The sequence below is a fragment of the Anomaloglossus baeobatrachus genome, chromosome 1 (genome assembly GCF_048569485.1).
Source record: "Anomaloglossus baeobatrachus isolate aAnoBae1 chromosome 1, aAnoBae1.hap1, whole genome shotgun sequence".
Taxonomy (NCBI): Eukaryota; Metazoa; Chordata; class Amphibia; order Anura; family Aromobatidae; genus Anomaloglossus; species Anomaloglossus baeobatrachus.
Genome location: NC_134353.1, coordinates 45,737,435 through 45,763,360, shown reverse-complemented (window position 1 = coordinate 45,763,360; position 25,926 = coordinate 45,737,435). Strand labels below are relative to the sequence as shown.

Sequence of the window (25,926 nt, the reverse complement as noted above, 5' to 3'; positions counted from 1 at the left end):
TCTTATGCTTACATTACTTCTTATAATTGACATCCTAAACCTTTACATCACGCTACACCCTACTTAACGGTCCACTCTGCTCTATCTGACTGATACACATTGTTAACCCATTTATAGCACATTACACGTTACATAACCATACACTTTACATTGTAGGGGCTCAACCATCTACATATGTGCTACAGAATTAAAAGTTTACAAAAGAATACATAGTGAACATAAACTTCTATATAGCAGATGGGTGCACTATCGGGCTGGTGTTCCCCTGTCTGACATTGAGCGATAGAATATCATGTAGGCTAATGGAGACCCATCTAAATAAATAAAATAGAAAATAACTCTTCATTCTAGTCATCAAGCATGATGAGCTGTTCGGCGTCCTCAGAGGGGGTAGCCTCGGAAAGACTTGTGTTCCAGAATCCCGGCTCAGCTGAGACTTGCTTCTTGCTGATGTAGACACAAAGACCAAATTAGCAGCTGCAATCAGCACAAATCTATCAGAGTGGCTTTGGGGATGTGATCTGTTTTAATTCCTTCTTTTCCTGTGCTATTAATTCATCCATCAAACATCAGGCGATAGAACAACGAGGGAGAAGTCGTCTTTCAGAAAATGTCTTTGCATTATAAAACAGAGGCCATTTCTCAACTGATATGTAAATATCTCAATATTATCTCAATATTATTTCACACATCTACGATGGATCTGGGCATATGTAAGTCATTTGTCTGTTTTAACTTGTTGATAATGATACAATTAAGGGTTTTTTTAATCAATTCTAGAATATTATTGGTTTTAGATGGCAAGTGATAAACCATGGACATATACGGAAAATGGTATTTTTGATCCATCGATTAGATAGAGGTATTCTTCCCTAGCTCTCCTCTTGGCCCCACAAATCGAAGCATAAGTAGCACAAGTAGACCAGCTATCAAAGAAAAAAAAATACAACTTTGTGATATTCTGTAGGGAGATGTCTATGCTATATGTGTGACTAGTAATGAGTGAGCATGCTCACCAAAGCTCGTTACTCGATCGAGCCTCGAGCATCTGAGTTTGAAAATGCTGGAGTTTTCCATACTCGTTGGAAAGATGCCATTCCAGCAATAATAGCACACCTTGCACTCACATGTTATGTCATAATTTATCTTACAGGTGCTGCACCCTTCATAGTTCCATATGATGGATGGCTGCAGCCTATGGCGGGCTTTGCACACTACGACATCGCAGGTGCGATGTCGGTGGGGTCAAATCGAAAGTGACGCACATCCGGCGTCGCAGTCGATATCGTAGTGTGCAAATTCTTTTTGATACGATTAACGAGCGCAAAAGTGCCGTTATCGTATCATCGGTGTAGGGTCCGACATTTCCATAATGCCGATGCAGCGACAGGTACGATGTTGTTCCTCGTTCCTGCGGCCGCACACATCGCTGTGTGTGAAGCCGCAGGAGCGAGAAACATCTCCTACCTGCGTCCCCGCTGCAATGAGGAAGGACGGAGGTGGGCGGGATGTTTACGTCCCGCTCATCTCCGCCCCTCCGCTGCTATTGGCTGCCTGCCATCGCTATGACGCCGCACGTCCCGCCCCCTTACGAAGGAGGCGGGTCGCCGGCCAGAGAGACGTCGCAGGACAGGTGAGTGCATGTGAAGCTGGCGTAGCGATAATGTTCGCTACGCCAGAAGATATCACTGCTGCGACGAGGGCGGGGACTATCACGCTCAACATCGCAGCATCGGCTTGCGATGTTGCAGCGTGCAAAGTGCAAAGTGTGACGCCCCTGGACTATTCAGGTCGTCACAAGGTACTGCACAAACTGCCCTCCCCGTGCAGTACTCAACTCCCCATGGTTCTGGGTCTCTATCCTGCAGTGCTGCCTCCACCAGCATTCATAAATCCTAGATACACTTTGCACCACACCTGTCAGGCACACCAGTGGGCTTTTTAAGCAGGAATAGGGCCGCCCACCTAGGGGTCAGATAGGGAGGTGGGAGGTGTCAAGTTCAGAGAGTCGAGTGGTAGCCCTAGAGGAGTGAGGAGCTCTGAGGAAGCTGGGGGTTGGAGCTCCCAGGGGAGAAGAAAACTAGGTCGCAGACAGTGGTCTGGACCTAGAGGAGTCGGACCCCCGGTTGCAGGGGATTGAGGCTAGGTGCCTGGGACCCGTCGAGGAGGACAGCCGGCAACCTGGTCCTATCACTGGTCTGGGACCAAAGGCACGACGGGGTACACAGACCCTAGGTCAGGGAGAAGCTTCAGGCAACCTGGCAATTAACCTGAGGAAAATGGGGCCTTTATGGACTGTTCCCACCAGCTCAGAGTTTGGGGGCACTAGCGCAATGAGGGGGATGGGGCTTTCCTAGCAAGCAGCCCATTGAAATCCCAAGCGTGAGCTCCTGAGAGCAGGCTCCTTCACTTAGCCACAGTGGGGAGTGGGGACCAGATAGCTCCAAGCTACCAGACCACAACGGACAATCTAAAACTTAGTGCCAGGAGGCAGGTTACGGACCACCAGCAGCACTGTAGCGGACAGGACCCGGACGAGCTCCCCTCGAGAGGCAACAGCGTTCAGAGACTCGGTTTACCCTATTGTTAGCGCCTGCTTCATTGCTGAGTGAGTACCCGACTGACCTCTGCACTGCGTCCCAGCACCTCCAAACAGAGTTCCGGGGCCTGTCCCTACCCGTGGAGGGCAACGTTACCTAGCTGCCCCACTCCATCACCCCAGGTACTCCTAACGGCAGCAACGGTACTCCCATGGGTGGCGTCACAAACTATACCAAATCCCCTGTAAATACCCCGTTTTACATATGAGTGTGGCCCCTAAGCTCCTGGGTCCAGAGACCCTCGAGCAACAAACGAACACCACCCCCGGATCCGAGCAGTTCGATCCGCTGCAGGGGCGGCACAATAATGTCAGAAGTGTGCCAGAAGACAAAGCACAAACAAATGGTGCTGGTCCAGGATGTGACTATGTGTTGCCTATATTTTATTTTGAGCACTGTGGCATTTTAACAAGCCGACCTTTAAGGACAATTCATATAGTCTAGCCAAATATCAGGAAAATGAAGGCCCTCACCAGCAGTTACAATCTGTTTTTTATATTCAATTTAAGTATTAAAAAACAATAGATCATGAGAGACACCAGAGTAAGCTCCTGTTTTTGTACATAAGTCCATTACTAACCCCCCCCAGTTGTCTCTATATTTACATTTCAGTTATCTCTGAGCTAGTGGGTATAGACTAGCTGATATGATGTCTTTCATACACAGACATGAGGGAGTCCTTCTCTCCTGTATCTATGTAGCCCAAGTTTAGAAGCAGCAGCAGCATGGAGGTCATTATACAGTAGTACTGAGCAGTGTAGCTGTGAATTCAGCACTAGACTCTATATAGCCCAGGATCAGCCGCAGCATGGAGGTCATTATACAGCAGTACTGAGCAGTGTAGCTGTGAATCCAGCATTTTGATGAAATAAATATCTATCACTGCCTCCCTCCTCTTTCCTTTACAGCTTTCAAACAGCAGAAAGTGAGCTGGTTGCACATCTTACATTAAGAAAGATGTATTTTAGCTATCTTTCTGACTCAATGATCCTTTTAGAAGGCAAGTGAGAAAATTATAAATAACTGAATGTAGAGAGAATCAGATTTCTCTGAGAAGATTATAACAAAATTTCTTATATTACACTAATGATTTGTGCAAAAAATTGTGGCCATTTAAAGCAGTACCTTTCTTGGTTCTTACCCACGATGCTCTGCTCCCCAGCAGAGCAGATTCTCCATTTTTTATTGCGCCAGTGGACTTGTGGTTTCCGGCCTCAAGGCACCTCATTTCGGGTGATTGCTCTGCTTCATTAGAGAGCAATCTTACCCGGAATGCTGCAAGTCATAGTTTCTGCTCTGCAGTGAGTGCTCAGGTTCCTGTAAATTCCTTGTTCTGATCTTGTCTCTCTCCCCTGGACCCTAGTAACCCTTTTCCGCCTGTCCCCCAAACTCTGACTTTATCCCCTGGCTCCTGACCCATGGCTTGTTTCCTGACCTCAGCTCCGCTTTTCCCCTAAGTACCTTATGCGACTTCCTGGCTCCTGAACCCCAACTTGTGCCTTGACCTTGGCTCTGCTTTTCCCCTGAGTTTCTGACGTGACTTCCTGGCTCCTGAACCCTGGCTTCTTCCCTAACCTCGGCTCCGCTTTTCTCCTGAATACCTGATGTGAGTTCCTGGCTCCTGAACCCTGGCTTGTTCCCTTACCTTGGCTCTGCTTTCTCTCTGTGTACCTTTGTGACTTCCTGGATATTTGATCTCCGGCTTGTTTGAATACGCCTTCTACTAGTGGTGTATGGTGACATCCAGTGTTTGATCATAACAGTACTTTTCTGGAATGGGTCCAAGTACTAGAAGAGCTTGGAATTAAAACTGCTAAATGGTACATTGACTAGAATCTGTCAGATTACATAAGAGTTAGGTAGCTTAATGCATCAGTTGTTAAGCTTATTTATAAACCTATATTAATGAGCCCAAAGAACTAATCAAATATTATTATGTGTAATCCAAACTATAAAAAAAAAATTACTAGTTGTCACAGGTCAAAACAACATTAAAGGACACATTTATGGATCCAACTATATCAATATATATTGCATATTTCATGCCAATATTGGGGGGTTGTTTAGAATTTTTTAAGAAATCTGAAAAAAATGTCTTATTCTCTTCATTAATGGAGGCACCATATGTCAGGGTAAGACTCAGTAGAATGAAGCCTCACAAGTTCCCCTCTCTAAGATCTGCCATGTGTTTGAGGCATTACTTTGAGTCTTTTATCGTTTATAGACGTATTTTCATGATTTGAAGTTATAGCCTACATCAATCATCTATAACATTGAACACTTGTTAGCTATTCAGGCGATAGTATGTGTTCAGTGGCATTGGACCAGATGGGCTAGCCTTCACTCCCAAACAGATTGGTTTACTAGTTCTTACTTAGAATGTGTTTCAGTATTTGATAACCACTGAATACCATAAACAGTCCATGAGACCTGCTGTTTTAGAGATGTCTTGATTTGGACATCAAAAATTGACTTTTCCATAGTCACTCAGATCCTGCATAGCTGCAGGGAGCTTCCCAGCTAAGCAACATTGAGGGAAGATTCCTGCAAGCTAATGAACTGACAATAACCACAGTAAATGACAAACCCAGATAAGAACAAAGAGAACAAAACAATATAAGAAAGAACAAAGCACTTATCTGGGGTAGATGTGGTCTGGAGCAAGATGAGAAGGCTCATAAACTAAAGAACAAATGACAACCACCTCAGACTGCTAGCAGACATAAGTTTAAATACGCAGAGAGTTAGCAATGGAAACGCCCATTGCTCCAGCACACCTGGTCTCTGTCCAAACCAATCTTGGCCACAAGAGGGAGCCTCACAGCAGCAAAAGTATAACTGACATTCACAACAACCTCTTTTCAGAATTGAATTGTTATGGGTGACTGGGTGTATATCTAGAGTATGCAATAACTTATTTCAACCGAAAGAGGTTGTCTACTACCTGGACAACTCCTTCTCATTCCCCATGTTTGGCCCCCTTAAAACAAAAAAGCTTTTACTCACCTCCCATGCCGATGCCATTCCAGATCAGCTCTCACTTCCTGATAATTGATCATTTTTACAAAGATAGGGACAGTGAAGCAGGCAGTGATTGGGCGTGGGGCTCACGGGACGCCACAACCTCACATGAGCCCCAGGATAGGGAGTGCAGAAATCGCTGGAATGATGCTGGCACAGGAGGTGAGTATAAGCTTTTTTATTTTAATGAGGCTAAACATAGGGAATGAGAAGGTGTTGTCCAAGTAGTAGACAACCACTTCAACAGTTAATTCAAAACTTTCAGCAGATATGGTTGGAAAATCCATTATTAGTAAATGTAAAAGTTCTTGGGTTAAAATTTAAATCTAAAAATCTGAATAAAAAGACAGACTAAGTGAACCATGCAGTCTTTTTATGTTACCCAACTTAAAAAAAGTTTTCAACCTCATTTAAAGGGAACCTCTCACCAGGTTTTTAGTCTTATAAGCTTCGGTAACCACCAATAAGCTCTTATATACAGCATTCTAGATTACTGTCTATAAGAGCCCAGGCCTCTCTGTATAACGTATAAAACACCTTTATAATACTCACATAGGGGGCGATCTGGTCCAATGGGTGTCACTGCTCTCGGTTTGGCACATCCTCCATCTTGTGGGATTGCCGTCCTCTTGCCCTGCCCCATGTGCAAAACACATCCTGCATCATTCATAGAAAGGCCTCCATTGAGCTCCGGCACAGGCACACTTTGATCTGTGCCTGGCTGAGGACAGATCAAAGTAATCTAATGCACAGGCGTAAGAAAAGGTCAAAGACTGACCCCACATGCGCAATACAGTACTTTGAGGTGCCCAATTCCAAAATGTGTACAATGAAGGCCTTTCTATGAATGATGCAGGATGCGTCATACACACTGAGCAGGGTAAAAGGACGGCAATCCCACAAAATGAAGGAGGTGCCGGATCGAGAGCAGCAAAACTCATCAAACTGGACCGACCATTAAGCGGGCTTTACACACAGTGACATTGCTAGCAATGTCGCTGGTGAAAGCACCCGCCCCCGTCACGGGCAACTCGCTGCCTGTAGCGCGCAACATCTCTAACACCTGTCACACATACTGGCTGTGGCCGGCGAACCGCCTCCTTTCTAATGGGGTGGTTCATTCGGTGTCACAGCGGTGTCACTAAGCGGCCCCCAAATAGAAGCGGAGGGGCGGAGATGAGCGGGCCGAACATCCCGGCCACCTCCTTCCTTCCTCATTGCCGGCAGCCGCAGGTATGATATAGTTCCTCGTTCCTGCGGTGTCACACATAGAGATGTATGCTTCCGCAGGAACGACGAACAACCTGCATCCTGCAACAGCAACGATAATCGGTGTTAGAATGACAGGACAACGATCAATTATTAGGTGAGTAATTTTGATTGTTTAACGGTCGCTCCTGCGTTTCATACGCAACAACATCTCTAACGAGGTCGGATATGCGTCACGAATTCCGTGACTCCAACGACATCTCGTTAACGATGTCGCTGCGTGTAAAGCCTGCTTTAGGTGAGTATTATAAAGGTGTTGTTACATTGTACAGAGTGGCTTGGGCTCTTATATAGAGTATTCTGGAATGCTGTATACACAGTAAGCGCTCACTGGTGATGGACGCCACTCATAAGGGAAAAACCTAAAAAAAAGAAAACAAGATTGTCACCGATTTCCAATTCTCCTCTGTGATATTACCTGGGTTCCCTGCTCCTCTTTTTTGGCAAGGCATAGCAAGGCTGCAACAGCCAATAACTAGCTACAGCTGTGGCACATTGATCACCAATGTGGCCACTGATTGGAGATAAGCTAGAAGGCTGTCGTGGACAAGCGGGGATTCATTACACATTTTTTATTTTCTTTTATTCTTAGACCATGGTTTTCCTGTTTTTAAGATAGCTTAATTTTTGGTGTAGGTGCACCTAAGATGATCAGTGGAAAATAATCTTGTGAAGGGTTTGATCCACTTGTTAGTTCTGACTTTCCCATGCAACCCTTGATTATGATACATTTGGGGGGGATATGAACTTTAGTTGCTTAAAAATACATATGAAAGTGGTCATCAGAAACGAAAGAATCGCAGGTAGATGATACGATAATTTGCACAATGCTGAACTGTGATTCTGTAGAATTCGTTCTGCAAAATGTGGAATACAGAGACTAATTAAGTATTATTTTAGATTTCCTACTTTCTGAGCAAAACACATTTTGTGTAATCATGGGAACCTTGTCACAACAATACGATGGAAAATGCAACTAAGTGCTGTGATTGCAACTATACTGATAATTACCTTCAATTAAACATACACATCAAGCCACAGAGGAGACCAGCAAAATGTATAGCGATGTGATGTAGCAAGTAAAAATAATTGTAGATATGTGGACGTTTGGAGGTACATAACCATTATTCCATGCTGGCCATTTACCAATTTTAGTTGGATCACCACAAACTCCTGTAACAACATCTCCACCTCCCGCTTCCTACTTTACTTCCAAACTTATCCTCATATTATTTTCAGACTGAGAATTGTGAGTATCTAGGAAAGCATCATTATATCCTTAAAAGGAACCTGTCACCAGTTTTGGGGCGTATAAGCTGCAGCCACCATCACTGGGCTCTTATATACAGGATTCTAACATGCTGTATATAAGAGCCCAGGCCGGTGTGAAGAACGTAAAAATCACTTTATAATACTCACTTAAACGGTCACTGCGGTGGAGTTGGGCCATATGGGAGTCTCCGTTGTCCAGTGCGGGCCCCTCCTCTTTTGGCCATCTCCGTCCTCCTTCTGAAGCCTGTGTGCATGACCCGTCTTATGTCATACACACTTGCTGGTCCCGCACAGGCGCACTACAATACTTTGATCTACCCTGCTCAGGGCAGATCAAAGTGCGCCTGCGCAGAACCTCAATACGGGCGCATGTGCACGACGTACAAAGCGTCATGTACCCCAGCTTGAGAAGAAGAACGACAAAGCAAAGATGGCCGAAAGAGGAGGTGCCGCCACTGGAGAACGAAGACGCCCATCTGACCCAACTCCACCGCAGCGACCATATGGTATTATAAAGTCAATTTTACACAGAGGCCTGGGCTCTTATATACAGCATGTTAGAATGCTGTATAGTGTATAAGAGGCCAGTGATGGTGGACGCAGCTTACAGTCCCCAACACCTGTGAAAGGTTCCCTTTAACAGAGGATCATGTTGATTTTATAGCCTCATAGTGATTTATGAAATCTCACCATTCCAGGGCAATGAACTTTTGTATGTGGTCTAGCAGACGGCATGGTCATAGTACCTTTTTGCACGGCCATCAGCAGGATGTGATATGTTTTGGTTTGTTAATTATCCCAAAAGGGAGAAAGTGAAGTGAACCGTCATGTATGGAGTAATAATGGGCGAGCGTGTTCGCCACTGCTGGATACTTGGTTGAGCATCGGGGTGCTCAGGTACACTCGGTGCTCGGTCAGTTATCGCGGGTGTTTGGATGTGTCGTTCGTGAAAGATCCAGCTTAAAGAGCCGTCTCCCTTAAGTGATTTATGGGAGTCTGCACCCCAGTGAGAGCTGCTTACAGTCTCTGAATGGCTCCGACTGAAGGTAAAAACAGGTTTGAATGCTGTGTGTTAGAAAAAATTAAAAATCTAGCCCACCTCCCCCAGAAATAATCTGTTTATGGTTGGCTGTATGTAGGCGGAGAGCCAGACTGCCTAATAATTGACTTCCATTATACTCGTTACTGGAGTTGAGCCCGTCAGAGCATAAGACCTGCACAACATCAGTAAAGAGCACTCAAGCACTTGAGTCCTTGCTCATCATTAGTAAGGAGCTTAGCATTGTTGGGATGAGAAATTTGGACATACTATCTTGACCTCTTTTGTGGGTGATTGTCTTTGTTCGACTCTGCAAGTGATGGGAGGGTCTGTGGTCATGTCCATGTCTCACTTTTTCCTTCTTTCCCTGTGGCAGGGCCTCAGCGGTGGCAAGTGAGACAACTCTTACCTTTACAACTGGAGGTCTCTTTGGCTCTATGGTGACACTGTCCAGTTTTGAGGGACTACTAAAAAAAAACGATGGAAGTGATGTGCTTATGGCTGGCTGTATGTGGGTGGAGACTCCAACTGCCAATCAGTGTTTCCAAACCTCCTCATGCAAGGTTCAGTCATGTAGAGGTTCGGTTTGTTTCCTGCCAGCAAACCAAACCTCCAAACTGTCACTCATCTTTAGCCACAAGCTCCTTGATGTGCCACTGCATCTTGATCTTTTCATAGATGAACACATGTCTTGGCTGGGCTGTAGTCTATGTCTATGACCCTCAGGCCTGTCTACACTCTATGTTTGGGTATAGATAATAATTTTCTTAAAGGGAACCTGTCACCAGATTTGGCGACTATAAGCTGTGCCCACCACCATTGGGCTCTTATATACATCATTCTAGAATATAGTATATAAGAGCCCAGGCCGCTGTGTAGAATGTAAAAATCACTTTATAATACTCATCTAAGGGGCGGTGCAGTGCAGACTGATTGGTTGGGTGTCTCTGTTCTCCGGGTGCGGCACCTCCTCTTTCAGCCATCTTTGTCCTGCTGCTTCTGAATCCCGGGTGCATGACCCATCTTACATCATGCACACCAGCCGGCATTGAGTTCCCATGCAGGTGCACTACAATACTTTGAGCTGTCCTGCTCAGGACAGATCAAAGTGCACCTGCAGAGGACCTCAATGATGGCTAGTGTGCATGACGTAGAATGCGTCATGCATCCAGGCTTCAGACGAAGGAGGATAAAGATGGCCAAAAGAGGAGGTGCTGGAACGGAGTACAGAGACACCTATCCAACCAGTCTGCACCGCACCGCCCCTTAGGTGAGTATTATAAAGTGATTTTTATGTTTTACACAACGGCCTGGACTCTTATATACAGTATTCTAGAATGCTGTATATAAGAGCCTACTGGTGGTGGCCGCAGCTTACAGTCACCAAATCTGGTGACAGGTTCCCATTAAGACCCCCTTGCCTGAGTTAAGGAATCCATCCTTCTAGGGGAGTCCTTGCTACGCCCCCTTGCCTAAGTTTCAAAATCTATCTACTGTCACTTATGCGGGCTTTACACGAGACGACCGATCGTGCGATGCATCGTCGGGGTCACGGTTTTTGTGACGCACAGGTCTCGTGTGACACCTCCTAGCGACGCAGTATCGCTCACAAATCGTGAGTTGTGTACTCGTCACTAGGTTTCATAAAATTGCTTAATTAAAATGGCGCCGGTTGTTCATCGTTTCCGTGGCATCACACGTTGCTCCGTGTGACACCACGGGAACGATGAACACAGCTTACCTGCGTCCCGTGGCACCCGCCGACTATGTGGAAGGAAGGAGGTGGGCGGGATGTTTACATCCCGCTCATCTCCGCCCCTCCGCTTCTATTAGCCGGCTGCCGTGTGACGTCGCTGTGACGCCGAACGTCCCTCCCACTTCAGGAAGGGGACGTTCGTCGCCCACAGTGTGGTCGTCCGGAAGGTAAGTGCGTTTGACGGGGGTTAAACGAATTTGTGCGCCACGGGCAGCGATTTGCCCGTGACGCAAAAACGACGGGGGCAGGTACGATCGCTCGTGCTACCGCACGATAGATCGACTTGTGTAAAGCAGGCTTTAGTCTTTGTTTCCTTCAGAACATACTATGCGATATATGGTCTCCAACCCTAAGAAATGCCCGTGTCTATGCAGATCTGCAAGCAACAAGACCGTAGGTCTGTTCATATCTCAACACTTCTCCCTATCTAAATGACAAGGAGGAAACTACTTTCATTGAGCCCATATAACTCCTCCTGTCCTGGGCTGATCACAATAGTTAACCCTGTCTGCAGTCATCCCACTGTGGTTGAATACAAACCAGACAGAACAACATTTAAACTATGGCAATGCATTATATAAACATAAGATCTTCGGGGGTGAGAGCAGTTTTCCACTCCTTTCCAGATGCACTTATGTGTGGGTTAAGCGGGCTTTACACGCTACGATTTCGCTACAGCGATCTCGTTGGGGTCACGGATTTTGTGACGCACATCCGGCCGCTGTAGCGATGTCGTAGCGTGTGACTCCTAGGAGCGATTTTGGATCGTTGCAAAAACATCCAAAATCGCTCCTCGTTGACATGGGGGTCCACTCCCAATTATCGCTGCTGTCGCAGGGGCGAAGTTGATCCTCGTCTCTGCGGCAGCACACATCGTTACGTGTGACGCCGCAGGAACAAGGATCATCTCCTTACCTGCCTCCGGCCACAATGCGGAAGGAGGGAGATGGGCGGGATGTTACGTCCCGCTCATCTCCGCCCTCCGCTTACATTGGGCGGCCGCTTAATGACGTCACTGTGACGCCAAACGGACCGCCCCCTTAGAAAGGAGGTGGTTCGCCGGTCACAGCGACGTCGAAGGACAGGTAAGTATGTGTGGCGGGGGTGCGCGATTTTGTGCGCGACAGGCAGCGATATGCCCGTCGCGCACAAACGATGGGGGCGGGTGTCATGCTAGCGATATCGGGCTGGATATCGCAGCATGTAAAGCCACCCTAAGTAACGTGCTGCAATCCTGCTGTCCTTCAGCTTTAATAACCATTTATAACATCTTTTCAGGTGCACCGCTAAGCATCCGACTTAATATTCACAAGTTATCAAATTCTCAACAAGGTTCATTGCAGGTAGGTTTCTAAACTAAATTTAATTACTAAAGTCCTCCACATGAATGGATTATTCAGATTAAGGGATATTACAGAGCCGAGAATAAGACGGGAGAAGAAAACTCAAAATATGGCACATAGGATTTTGATAGCTGCGTCTTTCACCAGTACGCGGAAGCTAAAACACTGTGTTTGTTGTCTGACAGAATGTTTATTTCCTTTGAGATACGCATCGTACAATTACATGTTAATTAAAATAAAGCTTAACAACAGCTCGGTAATCACAGGTGTTCTTCCGCGCCTACCTGAAAATGAATGCTGAGGCTCAGAGACGGAGCTTCTCCTATGTCTACTGTGTCGAAACTACTCCATTACTCAACATATATTGGGTAGAGCCTGTCTGAAAGGAGCTAACCCATCAGAGATATTAGTACTAATGAGTAGAGAGAGCCCTCATGATGCTAACAATGACATCAGCAAACCAATGTGGGGAGATACTATGGCTGTTCACAACTAAAGATGGCATTAGAAATAAGCAAATTAGTTCTAAAGAAATCAAATTTGCTTAAAAGGTTCCAAAACACTTTAATTCAGGTGTATCTGTGGCACCCTGTGCCTGAATCGCTTCAAATAATGGCTGCATGTGTATTCCAATGTGTATCACATGTATCGTCAGCTTTAATGAGATTCGTTTTTCTCTACTGTTCACCACATACACACATTTGCCCACACTCCCTTACTGGGGCTGTTCACCTGAGCTGATAACAAGGCTTGTGTGTGTGCCCTAGAAGGAGAGAGGGAAAAGCTTAAAGGGAACCTGTCACCAGTTTTGGAGCCTATAAGCTGCGGTCACCACCAGTGGTCTCTTATATACAGCATTCTAACATTCTGTATATAAGAGCCCAAGCCGCTGTGTAGAACATAAAAAACACTTTATAATATTCACCTAATGGTCGCGATGCGGTGGATTCTAGTGCCCGCGCCTCCTCTTTCGGCCATCTTCGTCCTCATTCAGAAGCCTGTGTGCATGATGGGTGCTATGTCATACACACTCGCTGGTTCCGCGCAGGCGCACTACAATACTTTGATCTGCCCTGCTCAGGGCAGATCAAAGTGTGCCTGTGCAAGACCTCAATGCCGACAAGTGTGGATGACGTAGAACACGTCATGCCCTCTGGCTACAGAAGGACGACAAAGATTGCCGAAAGAGGTGGTGCCGGCACCAGACAACGGAGATGTCCATCTGACTATAATCCACCGCAGCGCGAACGTTAGGTAAGTATTATATAGTGGGTTTTTTTGCTCTACACAGCGGCCTGTGCTCTTATATACAGCATGTTAGAATGCTGTATATAAGAGACCACTGGTGGTGACCATAGCTTATTGGCTGAAAAACTGGTAATAGGTTCCCTAAGTGTGAGGTCAAGTCAGTTGGTGTCATGGTGAGCGTGTGAGAGGAGTGTACATTAGTGATGGTCCTGGATTGAGGTGGCTTTTGAAACCTCTGGAGGGGCCAGCTGCAAATTGGAGGGGTATGAGTCCTTAGGCCATCTAGACTATGAGGGTCATTGGGAAACTGAGAGACTGCTTAGAGACTATTTATAAGGAGCAGTAAAATTGCCAAGCAGCTCAGTGATGTCATTGAATTAAAAAATGTCTGCAAGCAACAGTAAGCTTTCTTCTAGTTTTCGCGTCACCTGCTTGTTGGAAGAGATCAAGGATCCAGAGATTTTCTGTCCTCAAAATTCCAGGATATCAGGCTACCCTTTCCCATGTAGGGAAATAGCAGCAGGTAGAATACACAACCACCACACAGCAGAGAAACTGAACTGTCATTGGGGCAGGTCAGACCACCATCATTGTGAAGGCTGTAAAGATGTTTCTGGACTGAGCTTCAGTAATAGGTAAAAGCTCCCTGTCCTGTCTCTGGCTAATTATTCTCTGCTGCACCATCCTTATCTCAGTTCCCCAAGGAATCAGCCCTAGTTGAGGGGGTGGGGTGAGGGGGATAACCCTTTGGCACTGTGCATCACCACCTAACTCCTGGGGACCTCCAGCAGTGTCCGGCCATACCAAAGTCAAACAACCCAACTGGCATCACAAACTATTTATTTATTTATTTATTTTTCTCTCACCTTTTTAGATATTATTTTTAAACCTCATCACAAACCCTGTCGCATGCACCCGTTACGGCCAAATCACCACTCGGACGGCGTGGCCCAGCACGTAACATCAGAGGCCTTTCGGTGGCGACACAAATTCAAATTTTGGCTGATTCATTAAGTTGAAATGTTGACTTTGCTGGATTCTGCAGGACTGGAAAAAACATGTTCAGTTACAGAGCTACACACTAATACACTGTGGGTAGAATTATTAGGCAAATGAGTATTTTGATTGCATGATGCTTTGTATACAAGTTGTCCTACTCCAAGCTGTATAGGCTTGAGAGCCAACTACCGATTAAATCAGGTGATGTGCATCTCTGTAATGAGGAGGGTGCGGTGTAATGACATCAACACCCTATATAAGGGGTGCTTAATTATTAGGCAACTTCCTTTCCTTTGGCAAAATGGGTCAGAAGAGAGATTTGACGGGCTCTGAAAAGTCCAAAATTGTAAAAATTTCTTGCAGAGGGATGCAGCAGTCTTGAAATTGCCAAACGTTTGAAGCGTGATCACCGAACAATTAAGCGTTTCATGGCAAATTGCCAACAGGGTCGCAAGAAGCGTGTTGGGCAAAAAAGGTGCAAAATAACTGCCCATGAATTGAGGAAAATCAAGCGTGAAGCTGCCAAGATGCCATTTGCCACCAGTTTGGCCATATTTCAGAGCTGCAACATTACTGGAGTATCAAAAAGCACAAGATGTGCCATACTCAGGGACATGGCCTAGGTAAGGAAGGCTGAAAAACGACCACCTTTCAACAAGAAACATAAGATAAAACGTCAAGACTGGGCCAAGAATTATCTAAGACTGATTTTTCAAAGGTTTTATGGACTGATGAAATGAGAGTGACTCTTGATGGGCCAGATGGATGGGCCAGAGGCTGGATCAGTAAAGGGAAAAACACCAAGGTGGAGGTGGGGTACTGGTATGGGCTGGTATCATCAAAAATGAACTTGTCGGACCTTTTCGGGTTGAGGATGGAGTGAAGTTCAACTCCCAGACCTACTGCCAGTTTCTGGAAGACAATTTCTTCAAGTAGTGGTACAGAAAGAAGTTGGTATTGTTCAAGAAAAACAGGATTTTCATGCAGGACAATGCTCCATCACATGCATCCAACTACTCCACAGTGTGGCTGGCCAGTAAAGGTCTAAAAGATGAAAAAATAATGACATGACCCCTTGTTCACCTGAACTGAACCCCATAGAGAACCTGTGGTCCCTCATAAAATGGGAGTTTTACAGGGAGGGAAAACAGTCCACCTCTGGGAACAGTGTCTGGAGGCTGCGGTGGCTGCTGCACGCAATGTTGATCGTAAACAGATCAAGCAACTGACAGAATCTATGGATGGTCGGCTGCTGAGTGTCATCATAACGAAAGGTAGCTATATTGGTCACTAATTTTTTTTAGGTTTTGTTTTTGCATGTCAAAAATGTTTATTTCTAAATTTTGTGCAGTTATATTGGTTTACCTGGTGAAAATAAACAAGTGAGATGGGAATATATTTGGTTCTTATTAAGTTGCCAAATAATTCTGCACAGTAATAGTTACCTGCAGAAACAGATATCCTCCTAAGATAGCCAAATCTAAAAAAAAACCCACTCCAACTTCCAAAAATATTAAGCTTTGATATTTATGAGTCTTTTGGGTTGATTGAGAACATAGTTGTTGATCAATGATAAAAAAATCCTCTAAAACACAACTTGCCTAATAATTCTGCACACAGTGTATTGACTAGAGATGAGCGAACCGGTCGCGGTTCGGCTCGAGGTTGGTTCGCCGAACGGACCTCCCGTTCGAGTTCGGTTCGTCGAACGTTCGACGAACCGAACTTGAACTGCATAGGAAACAATGGCAGGCAATCACAAACACAGAAAAACACCTAGAAAACACCCTCAAAGGTGTCCAAAAGGTCACAAACAACTCACAACACATGGGAAAGTGACAAGGACATATACTCATGCGAAAACAAAAGAGCTGGACAAGGAAAAAGAGGAGGACACACAGATATATGAGTATATGCAAGGAAACATGCCATTATTGTGCAACTTGAGCCCTGCTCATTCTTGGCTTCCAATCTTGATAAATTGCCTGAGCTCGCCACGTACGTCTTGGGGATCTTGTCGTGTCCTGCAGCCAGCGTTCTCTCGGAACCTGTCTTCAGTGCTGCTGTGGGTCTGCTGGCAGATAAGCACACGTGTCTGTCCACTGACAATGTGGACATGGCTCTCAGAGGACTTTTCTTCCCCGGGGTCAGCCAGGGGACGGGAAAGGCACGCGTATTTTTGAGAGTGCTTCATGCAAAGCATCTTTTTCTTTTTCAAAAGGGGGCTCAACCGATGCCAGTCAAGTGGGGTGTGTGTGGCCCAGTGAGTGGCAACGAGGGAGACTGTGGTTGGAGTCCCCTCGCTGTGTTTCTAAAAGAACCAAGATGAACAAGTCATGGCTCTCAGAGGACTTTTCTTCCCCGGGGTCAGCCAGGGGACGGGAAAGGCACGCGTATTTTTGAGAGTGCTTCATGCAAAGCATCTTTTTCTTTTTCAAAAGGGGGCTCAACCGATGCCAGTCAAGTGGGGTGTGTGTGGCCCAGTGAGTGGCAACGAGGGAGACTGTGGTTGGAGTCCCCTCGCTGTGTTTCTAAAAGAACCAAGATGAACAAGTCATGGCTCTCAGAGGACTTTTCTTCCCCGGGGTCAGCCAGGGGACGGGAAAGGCACGCGTATTTTTGAGAGTGCTTCATGCAAAGCATCTTTTTCTTTTTCAAAAGGGGGCTCAACCGATGCCAGTCAAGTGGGGTGTGTGTGGCCCAGTGAGTGGCAACGAGGGAGACTGTGGTTGGAGTCCCCTCGCTGTGTTTCTAAAAGAACCAAGATGAACAAGTCATGGCTCTCAGAGGACTTTTCTTCCCCGGGGTCAGCCAGGGGACGGGAAAGGCACGCGTATTTTTGAGAGTGCTTCATGCAAAGCATCTTTTTCTTTTTCAAAAGGGGGCTCAACCGATGCCAGTCAAGTGGGGTGTGTGTGGCCCAGTGAGTGGCAACGAGGGAGACTGTGGTTGGAGTCCCCTCGCTGTGTTTCTAAAAGAACCAAGATGAACAAGTCATGGCTCTCAGAGGACTTTTCTTCCCCGGGGTCAGCCAGGGGACGGGAAAGGCACGCGTATTTTTGAGAGTGCTTCATGCAAAGCATCTTTTTCTTTTTCAAAAGGGGGCTCAACCGATGCCAGTCAAGTGGGGTGTGTGTGGCCCAGTGAGTGGCAACGAGGGAGACTGTGGTTGGAGTCCCCTCGCTGTGTTTCTAAAAGAACCAAGATGAACAAGTCATGGCTCTCAGAGGACTTTTCTTCCCCGGGGTCAGCCAGGGGACGGGAAAGGCACGCGTATTTTTGAGAGTGCTTCATGCAAAGCATCTTTTTCTTTTTCAAAAGGGGGCTCAACCGATGCCAGTCAAGTGGGGTGTGTGTGGCCCAGTGAGTGGCAACGAGGGAGACTGTGGTTGGAGTCCCCTCGCTGTGTTATACATGCTTTTAGAAGGGCATGACATGGCTTGGAGGTTGACTTTCATAAAATGCAAACTGTTGGCTACCAAAATGCTGCCTTTCCAACAACTGTGGTTATAGGCAATGAGGAACATACTGATGAAGATGAGACGCAGATACCCGATTGGGATGACAACTTAAATATTCGGTCAGGGCAAGAAGAAACTCAGTCTGAGGGGGAGGGGAGTGCAAACACAACAATTGATGATGAAGTTCTAGATCCCACCTACTGTCAACCCACAGTCAGACACTCGAGGAGGTCAATAGAGGCGGTGGAGGAGGATGCAACCGACGTCGAAGTAACCTGGCGCCTTCCTGGACACAGTCGGAGCACTGGTAGCACGTCTACAACTGCATCCTCAGCCACCACTCTGCCTCTGAGCATTATTCGGGGTGGATCAACAGGTCGCATGGCCTCTAAGCCTTGCCTAGCCTGGTCCTTTTTTGACATAAAAAAAGATCGGCCAAATTATGTGATCTGTAACATTTGCCATGGTTATCTTAGTAGAGGTCAAAACCTCAGCAGTTTGACAACTTCTTCCATGAATCGTCACATGAATAAATATCATATGGCCTGGTGGGAAGCTCACCGTGCTGCAATGCGGCCTAGTGGAGCCAACCATCCACCGCCTGCCCCTTCCAGGGCATCCGCGCGCTCGTCATCTTCTAGGACTGTGGGGACAGCTGTCACACCTGTTTTTCCACCCACAACTTCCACCACTGTAACCGCAACAGGCAGTTTGCTTGGTAGGTCGTCAGTTGGTTTGGAAGGGGAAACAAGTGAGTGTGTACAGCTCTCTCAGACATCGATAGCACCAACTTTGGATGAAGGCAACATCATGTCTCCGCCTGCACTTTCCTCCCAAAGCTGCATTTTTCCAGGGACACCCTACTCAACACCGTCTACACACAGCAGCCAGATCTCTGTCCCTCAGATGTGGTCAAATAAAAGGCCACTTCCTTCGACCCATGACAAAGCGAAGAGGTTGACTCTATCCCTCTGTAAGCTGTTGGCTACAGAAATGCTGCCTTTCCGCCTAGTGGACACACAGGATTTTAGAGACCTTATATCTGTCGCTGTGCCCCAGTACCAGATGCCTAGTCGCCACTACTTCTCTAAGAAAGGTGTGCCCGCGCTACACCAGCATGTCGCACACAATATCACCGCTTCCTTGATAAACTCTGTGTGTGAACGGGTGAATTTCAGCACCGATACTTGGACCAGTAAGCATGGACAGGGACGTTACATGTCGCTGACTGGGCACTGGGTAACTATGGTGATAGATGGTGAAGGGTCTGCTGCACAAGTCTTGCCGTCCCCACGACTTGTGTGTCAATCCTCTGTCTGTCCAAGTTCCGCCACTGCTTCTGCATCCTCCACCTCATCTGGGTCCTCCACCTCCGCCCCAAGCCTGCCTGGTCAGGCCACCAGCGTTCTCACTGCGCAGAAGGAATCACGCACCCCTCATTACTATGCTGGCAGCAGAGCGCAACGGCATCAGGCGGTCTTTAGCTTGACATGTCTTGGGAATAAGAGTCACACAGCTGAGGAGTTGTGGTCAGCTCTGCGGTCCGAGTTTAATAAATGGTTGTCTCCACTCAACCTGCAGCCTGGTAAGGCCGTGTGCGACAATGCTGCAAACCTGGGTGCGGCCCTTCGCCTGGGCAAGGTGACACACGTGCCTTGTATGGCTCACGTGTTGAACCTTGTTGTCCAGCAATTTTTAACACACTATCCCGGCCTAGATGGCCTTCTGACCAGGGCACGGAAACTGTCTGCAGTGCTCACTTCCGCCGTTCAAGCGCCGCAGCTGAGCGACTTGCATCGCTCCAGAAGTCTTTCGGCCTGCCGGTTCATCGCCTGAAATGCGATGTGGCGACACGCTGGAATTCAACTCTCCACATGTTACAGCGACTGTGGCAGCACCGCAGAGCCCTGGTGCAATACGTCATGACGTATAGCCTGGGCCAACGAGATGCAGAGGTGGGGCAGATCACCCTGATGGAGTGATCTCAGATCACGGACCTATGCACCCTTCTGCACAGTTTCGACATGGCGACGAATATGTTTAGCGCTGACAATGCCATTATCAGCATGACGATTACAGTCATTTACATGCTGGAGCACACGCTAAACACTATTCGGAGTCAGGGGGTGGGACAACAGGAAGGGGAGGAACTACAGGAGGATTCATATGCGCAAGACACAACAACATCACCAAGGTCCAGACGTTCATCATCACCAACGCGGCAGGCATGGGACCATGGGGGACAGGGATCAACAAGGGCGCATGGTAGCAGGCGAGATGTTGAGGAAGGTGCAGGAGGACATGAAGATATGGAGGACGAACTGTCCATGGACATGGAAGACTCAGCTGATGAGGGGGACCTTGGTCAAATTTAAGTTGAAAGAGGTTGGGGGGAGATGACAGAGGAAGAAAGAACGGTTAGCACCTCTATGCCACAAACACAGCGTGGACTTGGTCCGCATGGCTGCGCAAGACACATGAGTGCCTTCTTGTTGCACTACCTCCAACATGACCCTCGTATTGTCAAAATTAGAAGTGATGATGACTACTGGCTTGCCACACTATTAGATCCCCGGGACAAGTCCAAATTTTGTGACATAATTCCACCCATAGAAAGGGACGCACGTATGCAGGAGTATCAGCAGAAGCTGTTACTCGATCTTAGCTCGGCTTTTCCACCAAACAACCGTGCAGGTGAAGGGAGTGATTCTCCCAGTTGTAACTTGACAAACATGGGACGGCCTCGTCATCTTCAACAGTCTACCCGTACCAGTAGGACCGTATCTGGTGCTGGTAACAGCAATTTTATGGAATCTTTTCATAATTTTTTTAGACCCTCCTTTGCAAGGCCACCAGAGACATCAAGTGTGTCACATAGTCAACGGATGGAGAGGATGATACAGGAGTATCTCCAAATGAACATCGATGCAATGACTTTGCAAATGGAGCCTTGCTCCTTTTGTGCTTCAAATCTAGAAAAATGTCAAGAGCTCTCCAGTTACGCCTTGAAGATTTTGTCGTGTCCAGCTGCCAGCGTTGTCTCTGAACGTGTCTTCAGTGCTGCTGGGTGTGTGCTGACAGATAAGCGCACGCGTCTGTCCAGTGACAATGTGGACAGACTGACGTTCATCAAAATGAACAAGTCATGGATCAGAAGGAATTTACTACCCCTGTGTCATCCTGGGGAGAGTAAATGCTTGTGGATTTGGAATGTGCTTGATGCAAATCAAAACATCCTGTTTGCAACTAGGGCACAAGTCCTGCCACTGATGGGGTGTCTGTGTGCCCAATTTGGGGAAAAAAGGTAGACTCCGCTTGGAGTAACCCTTGCTTGCTGTGTTTTTTAAAAATGATACAAGATGAACAGATCTGAAGGCAAGATGAAGGCAACATCATGTCTCCGCCTGCACTTTTCTCACAAACCTGCATTTTTCCAGGGACACCCTACTCAACACCGTCTACAGACAGCAGCCAGATCTCTGTCCCTCAGATGTGGTCAAATAAAAGGCCACTTACTGCGACCCATGACAAAGCTAAGTGGTTGACTCTATCCCTCTGTAAGCTGTTGGCTACCGAAATGCTGCCTTTACGCGTAGTGGACACACAGGATTTTACAGACCTTATGTCTGTCGCTGTGCCCCAGTACCAGATGCCCAATCACCACTGCTTCTCCAAGAAAAGCATGCCCGCGCTACACCAGCATGTCGCACACAACATCACCATTTCCTTGAGAAACTCTGTGTGCGACAGGGTGCATTTCAACACAGATACTTGGACCAGTAAGCATAGACAGGGTCATTACATGTCACTGACTGGGCACTGGCAAACTATGGTGAGAGATGGAGAAGGGTCTGCTGTACAAGTCTTGCCGTCCCCACGAGTTGTTTCAATCCTTGTTCTGTATGTAGAAGTTAATACACTGCTTCTGCCTCTTCAACCTCGTGTGGGTCCTCTACCTTGGCGCAAACCCTGTGTGGTCAGGCCACCCTTCCTTGCAACTGCGCACAAGGACTACCACACACCTCCTTACTATGCTGGCAGCAGAGCTCAATGCCATCAGGCGGTCAAAGTTTTACTTTGAAATGTATGGGAAATGTGAGTCACACCGCTATTACAGAGAATAGTAGTCAGGCAGGGTCAAAACATTAATTGAGGAACAGGAACAGAATGGGACGGCCAGGAAAGAATCAGAAAACAAACAGAGGTGAAATGCGTATCGGCCAACAAGGTACATAAACAGCAAGCAGGAAAAGTAGTCAGGTAACAAGCACACAAAATCATAAAACTGAACTGGGGGTAAAATTAACCAGAGGTTCATAGCTATGTCTGGCAGTGGTCTGCAGACAGGATGGGCATAAAAAAGGGTGTGGTGTCTTCCCATTGGTTGTAGCTGAATGATGGTATTTCATCTGTGAGATACCCACCAGCTACATTCAGCCAGAGATTCTGCATCTGTCAAGGTAATGCAGCCCAGTGGGTGAGCATAACCTGCGTCCACCTGCGCCGCTGGCATCGACTACTCTCCCATCATCAGCACTATTCATGAAAGGAACACGTTGTCACCTGGCGACCGGAGTACAAATTGACGGAGCGGACTCCGTTGGTGACTTAACAGCCGTGTGCGGCAATGATGCAAACCTGGCTGCGGGCCATCCTCAGGGCAATGTGACACACGTGCCTTTTAGGGCTCACGTGTTGAACCGAATTCGCCAGCAATTTTTAAAACACCATCACGGCCTACATGGCCTTGTGCAGTGGGCACGCTCGCTATGTGCTCACTTCCATCGTGCGCACACAGCAGCTCAACAACTTTCATCACTCCGGAAGTCTTAGGGTCTGGCAGTTAAACGCCGTAAATGCGATGTTTCGACACGCAGGAATTGGAATCTGCACATGTTGCAGCGTGTGTGGCAGCACCGCAGAGCCCTGCTGAAATACGGTAAGACATATAACCTGGGATAACTTGATCCGGAGGTGGTGCAGATCACGCTGCTGGAGTGGTGTCAGATCAAGGACCTATGCACCCTGCTACACAGTTTTGAAATGTCGACGAAGATGTTTAGCACTGGCAATGTCATTCTCAGCGTGACAATTCTGGTCATCTACATGATGGAGCACACTGTAATTATTATTCGGAGTCAGGTGTTGGGACAAGAGGAAGGGGAGGAAGTACAGGAGGAGTCATATGCGGAAGGGATAACAAGATCTACGAGGTCCAGATGGTCAGCGGCACCTATGCGGCAGTCATGGTGAGGGAGAGGGATTAACAAGGGCGCATAGTATCAGCAAAAAGTGTTGATGAAAGTGCAGGAGCCCATGAAGAAATGGAGGACGAACTGGCGATGGGCATGGAAGACTCAGCAGATGAGTGAGAGCTTGCTCACATTTCGGTTGTGCGAGGTTGGGGGGAGAGGGCAGAGGAAGGATGCACGATTCTCACCTCTCTGCCACCAACACACCAAGGACTTGGTCCTCCTGGATGCACAAGACACATGAGCGCCTTCTTGCTGCACTACCTACATGACCCTCGGATTGTATGAATTTGAACTAATCCTGAATACTGGGTTGCCACACTGTTAGATCCCCGGTACAAGACAAAATTTGGCGAACTAATTCCTGCCATAGAAATAGACGCACGTATACAGGAGTATCTGCAGAATGTGGTACGCAATCTTAGATCTACTTGTCCACTAAACACCAGTGCTGCACAGAGTGAATCTCAACGCTTTGTCATGGATAGGAGGAAATGGTCTTTTACTTGTCCACATCGGAGGGACCGAGGGATGGCTGCTGTGCTGAGATGGCGTTGAGTACGGTGTCCCTGCACAGTTGCACTTTTGGTCATATCCCAAAATGAGTTGAAAAAGGACAGATGCTGTTGGAAAGGGGAACAGGTGTGTTGGAAAGGGGAAAAAAGTTTTGGTCCGTGGATTTGGTGGTTAAGCAACTGTAACATTTGCTGAAGAAACAACATCTGTTACAGTGGGACTGGCAGATTTGGATAAAGTGGTATATAATCTGTGACCGCTATATAACGAAAATTAATAAGAAAAGAAAGAGAAAGGTATATATCCCCATCAGCAGTCAGTGTCCACCGTGCTCCCAGTTGGAAAAGGAGAGGTTGGCAACTTGAAGGTTTGGTGGAGGATACAGAGCTGTGTGGCTATGAAACTAATAGTAGCCTGAACCGAGTTAGACGCCATTCGGATCTGGAGACTGTGAGCCCTGTTAGCGTCACAGGGTCCACATGCCCACCCAGCCCAGGAACTCCCTGTTAACAACACAGGGGCCATTGAGTACGCTGACCGTGTGCGTAGGGGCCACACCTGTGGACAGCAGGCGCATCAGCAGCAGCAGGCCTGTTAATGCCACTGGGCTGCACAAGCAGGACTGTTAGGACAGGAGCTGGTCTTAACCGTTCTGCGTTACCAACTGTGGTGGTGGCCTGCATCCACCACCCGATCCCTGCCTACCTCTGGCCTAAAGCCGCAATGGGTTCAACACATGGAGGTGTGCTCTTTCGGAGCATAATAGAAGACTGCGCACCTCCTTGTTGGCTCCAGCCCCTTTTATAACCTGGGTCCGCCCCAAACCAGGGTGAACCACAATGCACCTCCTGGAGACAAAAGTAGAGTGACACGTCATGAGTGGCATAACTAGCGTCCTATTTGGAAACGCAACTTCAATGATGACCTCATGGCTGCCATGACCCAAACACCTCACCAGTCATCGTCTGAGCATCAATAATGCAGTGACAAGTCATAGGTGTGGGCCTCTGCAAGCCATTTGGGAGGACACCTGATGCCCTGTGGTCTATATGGGACCCCCACATCAGGGCCAGGGCCAAAGAGTTCATTACCGGACCTAGTCTCTGATGCAGGAAGTGCCTGAGCATGCTCAGTAGCATGAAATACAGTCTCTGAAAAAAGACTATCAGCTTTAGCATGGTGTCTATGCCCAAAACAGGACTTATACCCGGCACGGAATGCAAGCACCTGTGCAAAGAGGCTTTTCACACTTAGTGTGGGAGCATGCGCTGTATCCCGAAATGAAAACTTAGCGTCAGGAATGGCACAGTCAGGCTGAGCATACTCACTAGGCGAAACACTGTAATTATGCTGCAGCTGGGGTACATCGGCACACGCATGCGCACTAGCTGCCTCTCCACACTTAGACGTGGAGGGGAAATTTGTCTTGGAGATGCTGTCTATGAACAGAAGGAAAAGCTAAAGGAAGCCTGACTTTCTATCCCTCCGAATTATGAAATGCAGCAATGAATTCCATGAGTTTGCTATAACATTAGCGTAGCAAAATGTGCATGAGGGTGTGATGTAGAGGTGCTAGAAATAGCTTGTCACCAGTGGGGCACTAATGGAATACAACAGCCAGTTCTATGATGCCACAAAATGGCAGTATTTTGTGCTATCATTATAGCTTATTAAAAACAGAGCACGAGGTTGTCATGCAGAGGTGCTGCACATAGATTTGCAGTAGTGTGAATTGACAAAAGTACAATAGCCACGTTTAGGATACAACTAGGTACAGTGAGTGTTTGCTAGTATAATGGCTGAGTTTAAAAAAGTTTGAGTGTGCAAGGCAGGCAGATGTCCTGCAAATAACGTTCCAATACTGTGAATTGACAAAAGTACAATAGCCACGTTTAGGATACAACTAGGTACAGTGAGTGTTTGCTAGTATAATGGCTGAGTTTAAAAAAGTTTGAGTGTGCAATGCAGGCAGACGTGCTGCAAATAACGTTCCAATACTGTGAATTGACAAAAGTACAATAGCCACGTTTAGGATACAACTAGGTACACTGAGTGTTTGCTACTATAAATGGCTGAGTTTAAAAAAGTTTGAGTGTGCAATGCAGGCAGACGTCCTGCAAATAACGTTCCAATACTGTGAATTGACAAAA

At 47.1% G+C, this 25,926-nt stretch overlaps 1 protein-coding gene across 2 annotated transcripts in view; it reads right to left on the bottom strand.

Moving 5' to 3' along the window:
• CTNNA2 (catenin alpha 2) overlaps positions 1-25,926 on the bottom strand; it is a 3,064,502-nt gene that overhangs the window by 867,989 nt on the left and 2,170,587 nt on the right. The gene's annotated exons all lie outside the window — the stretch shown is intronic.